The sequence below is a fragment of the Mobula birostris genome, chromosome 13 (assembly GCF_030028105.1).
Source record: "Mobula birostris isolate sMobBir1 chromosome 13, sMobBir1.hap1, whole genome shotgun sequence".
NCBI classification, from domain to species: Eukaryota; Metazoa; Chordata; class Chondrichthyes; order Myliobatiformes; family Myliobatidae; genus Mobula; species Mobula birostris.
Genome location: NC_092382.1, coordinates 51,204,248 through 51,208,055, shown reverse-complemented (window position 1 = coordinate 51,208,055; position 3,808 = coordinate 51,204,248). Strand labels below are relative to the sequence as shown.

Genomic DNA, 3,808 nt, shown 5'->3' with positions numbered 1-3,808 from the left:
ATGAAGTTTCACGGCACTTTGAGGCACATAATAAAATAGGCCGAAGTCAGCACGGTTTCCTCAAGGGGTAATCTAGCCTGACAAATCGCTTCAAATTCTTTGAGGAAAGAACAGGCAGAATATGCAAAGGAGAGTCACTGGATGTTGTTTACTTGGATTTTCAGGAGGTCATTGACAAAGTGCAGCACACGAGTCTGCTAAAAAATGATAAAGGCTCCTGATAATACTGCAAAGATACCGCCATAGATAAATGGATCACTCTTTGGGTGGAAACAGTTAGAATAAAAGAGACTTTTTCTGGTCGTGTTCAAATGGTTAAGGCGTTCGTCTAGTTGCCTCAACGTCGCTAGTTCGAGCCTCAGCTGTGGCAGCGTGTTTGTGCCCTTGAGCAAGGCACATAATCACACATTGCTCTAATCTGTGCGAGGAGTGGCGCCCCACACACACTTCCAATCTGCGCCTTGCAAGGCATGAAAATGCCCGACACAGGCCTCTCATGGTCTGAGTCGGAGTTCCCTCCCCTCCCTCCCTCCCCTTCCTTTCCTGGTCGGGATGCCGGTGACTAGTCGGTATTAGGGCCGCATCTTTTCAACTTATATGCCAGAAATTGGTGACTTTGCCGCCAAAATTGCGGACAATCCAACGAAGGTTGAAGGGTAGGTGGTCTTGAGGAAGCAAAAAATTTGCAGAAGACCTTGGTCAGATGAAGAGATAGGCAATGAAGTGTCAGATGGACTATACGGTAGAAAGGGAGGCAAATGGAATGTCAAGATTTATTTCTAGAGAACTAGAAAATAAAAACAAATATGTAATGCGGAGCCTTTATAAGGCTTTCATGTGACTGCAGCTGGAATATGGTGAACGGTTCGGGTCCCTTATCTAAAACGGATGTGCCGGCGAAGGAGATAGTCCAGAGGACCGTCACGGTAATGATGCCCGGAATAAAAGAGTTACATGTGAGAAATATTTTAGGACCTTGGGCTTTGGTCGATGGAATTTGGAAGAATGAGTCGGGGATCTCAGTGAAATCTATCGAATATTGACAAGTCGAGTTAGAATGGACCTGGAGAGGATTTTGATGTCGTGCTAGAGTCGAGGACCAGCGGGCACAACCTCAGATAAGGACGTCCCTTTAGAAAAGGAATGAGAAGCAATTTCTGTAGCCAGAAAGTTATGAATTTGTGGAATTTATTGCCACGGATAGCCGTGAAAAGCAAGTAACTGGGTATATTTAAAGCGGCAGTTGAGGAGGTGGACAGGTAGTAAGGGTGTCAAATGTGACGAGGAGAAGGCAGGGGAATGGAGTTGAGAGGAATGATATGTATGACCATAAGACCATAAGGCATAGGAGCAGAATTCGGCCATCTGGCCCATCGAGTCTGCTCCGCCATTCAATCATGGCTGATCTTTTTTTTTTCTCTCCTCATGACTCCAGTTCCCAGCCCTCTCCCCATAACCTTTGGTGCCATGTCTAGTCAAAAAGCTACCAAACTCTGCCTTAAATACGCCCAGCGACATGGCCTCCACAACTGGATGTGGCAATAAATTCCACAAATTTGCCACCATTTGGCCAAATAAATCTCTACGCATCTCTGTTTTGAAAGGGCGCCCCTCCATCCTGACGCTGTGCCCCCTTGTCCGAGACTCCCCTACCATGGGAATCACCCTTTCCACATCTACTCTGTCTAGTCCTTTCAACATTCGAATAGTTTCAATTAGATCCCCCTCTCATCCTTCTGAATTCCCGCGAGTACAGTCCCGGAGTCATCAATCATCCTTGTGAACGTCCTCTAGACTCTCTCCAGCGCTAGCCCATATTTTCTAAGATGAGGCACCCAAAACTGTTCACAATACTCAAGGTGAGGCGTCAGCCGTGATGCAATGGCGGAGATCGGTGAGCCGAATAGCCTAATTTTGCTCCTATATCTTGTGGTATTGAGGCCAAATTTGGTGATAAATTAATGATGAATATCGCTTTTCATGACTCACATAACAAACCGCCTGGCGTCCCTGTGACAAAATTTGGAGGCTTGGATGTTTTTAAGTGACAGTTTCAAAAGTGGTCCCCCCGATTAACATGTCGCGACGAGGATGGGATTCGAACCCACGCGTGCAGAGCACAATGGATTAGCAGTCCATCGCCTTAACCTCTCGGCCACCTCGTCTGCTCTTCCCTCTCTAGTACTCCGAAGTTCTGATTTTCTTCACAGCATTTAAAACTTCTGCTTTAGGCCCACCCATGTGTGTTCAGATTCTAGGCCGAATTACTTTGATCGCCGTGCTTACCAGAATTCATGGAGTTTGGGTAAGGACAGTTTAGAGAGATATGTGCCAACCACAGGAAACATGGAAATAGGTATTTCATGCACTTTGGACCCCATGGACGTGCTGTGGCATAACTATCGAATCCGTGCTCTGTAACTCGGAGAAACTGTGAATGTTTTGAGTTGTAAAGTGAGATAAATTTATGTCGAATTAAATAAAATCTGAATAGCTTTGTTATCATATTGCTTGATTTCAAGTAAACAGATATTATAGGAATTTGCCATCTGGTTCGAGAATGACGATTTTCCGTGATTTGGGCAAATGCAATAACCCGATAGTTACCACATTATGACGCGCTGACGGCACGCCCGGCTGTGCGCAGCCGCAGATCCGAACACCGTAACGCTTACCCGACACATACACATGGCTACTCGGTTCGGGAATACCAAACCAACGGCTGAAATACCTAAAAAGAAATCGAATTCACTCTATCAATAATGTTTTGAATGTGGTGGACTATTTCACTGATTCCAATCACAGAATATAACGCCGCTGCAAAAGACCGTGGCATGTGCCTTTGAGAATTCCTTTCTGTGTGACAGAAACTAAATATTGTACAGCTCAAAGCAGGAATGCATGGAGAGATATTGACAACAGGTCGAATGTTCACCTGGGATGAAATCATTGCTTGTGTCTTTTTAGCTCGGTCAGGAACCACTTAACAGGTGGAAACTCCTTTCAGCATTCAGCATGTTCCCTTTCTCACAGAATACGGCCGTGTGGCCTAATGGATAAGGCGTCTGACTTCGATGCTTGATTGGTGGAAGTCATCAGAAGATTGCAGGTTCGAGTCCTGCCACGGTCGTTTTGAAAACCTGGCGGATTCGGTTCCATTCTGTCTCTCACTCCCTGCAACCAATTGGTTGTCTCAATTCCGCGTGGGGATTAACCAGAGTACTACACCCTCAGTGAAAATGTAATGCCTCGTCTTCACAACATATAATATTATGTGGTATTTCTGCAGACACTTTTATAAACAATTGGTTGGAGCTTCTCAGATGCTCAGAAGGAGCTTCTGCTGGGAAGGTGAAGTTTATTTCACATTGAGCTCCGTCTCCGAGCACACCTTATCGGCGAGGATTCACCACCCAGCAGTGACGGTACATTCTCCTGTCTCCAACACCCCTCCTCTTCTTGGACTTAGCACGCTGGTTCTCCGCCTGTTCTGGGATATCTTCATCACTAATTGCCAACTAGACATCAACCGCCTCAGCATCAGGAATCCTGACTTCTCCTCATACCGTACCCCTCTGAATACGCTGCCCTCCCAAATCTCAACCCCCATCCCCAAATTTACCTTCAATAACGCATACAAAGTGCTGCTGTTGTAGAGTGGCAGACTGACCTCTACCTTGCTGAGACAAGGTGGGAACTCTCAGACACATCTTCATCCCTACACCTTGAATAATCCCGACTGCGGACGATCACAGAACTGTCGCCGGGGTGCGGACGATCACAGAACTGTCTCCGACATTATCACTGT

The 3,808-nt window shown here is 46.2% G+C and overlaps 2 non-coding genes across 2 annotated transcripts; one reads left to right on the top strand and one right to left on the bottom strand.

The window, feature by feature from the left end:
• Window positions 1–2,083: 2,083 nt before the first annotated feature.
• Window positions 2,084–2,165, bottom strand: trnas-gcu (transfer RNA serine (anticodon GCU)). The gene has a single exon. It is a non-coding gene; the product is annotated as a tRNA-Ser (tRNA).
• Window positions 2,166–3,038: 873 nt separating this feature from the next.
• On the top strand, window positions 3,039–3,130 carry trnar-ucg (transfer RNA arginine (anticodon UCG)). The gene is given in 2 exon segments: window positions 3,039–3,075; window positions 3,095–3,130. It is a non-coding gene; the product is annotated as a tRNA-Arg (tRNA).
• Window positions 3,131–3,808: the final 678 nt, after the last annotated feature.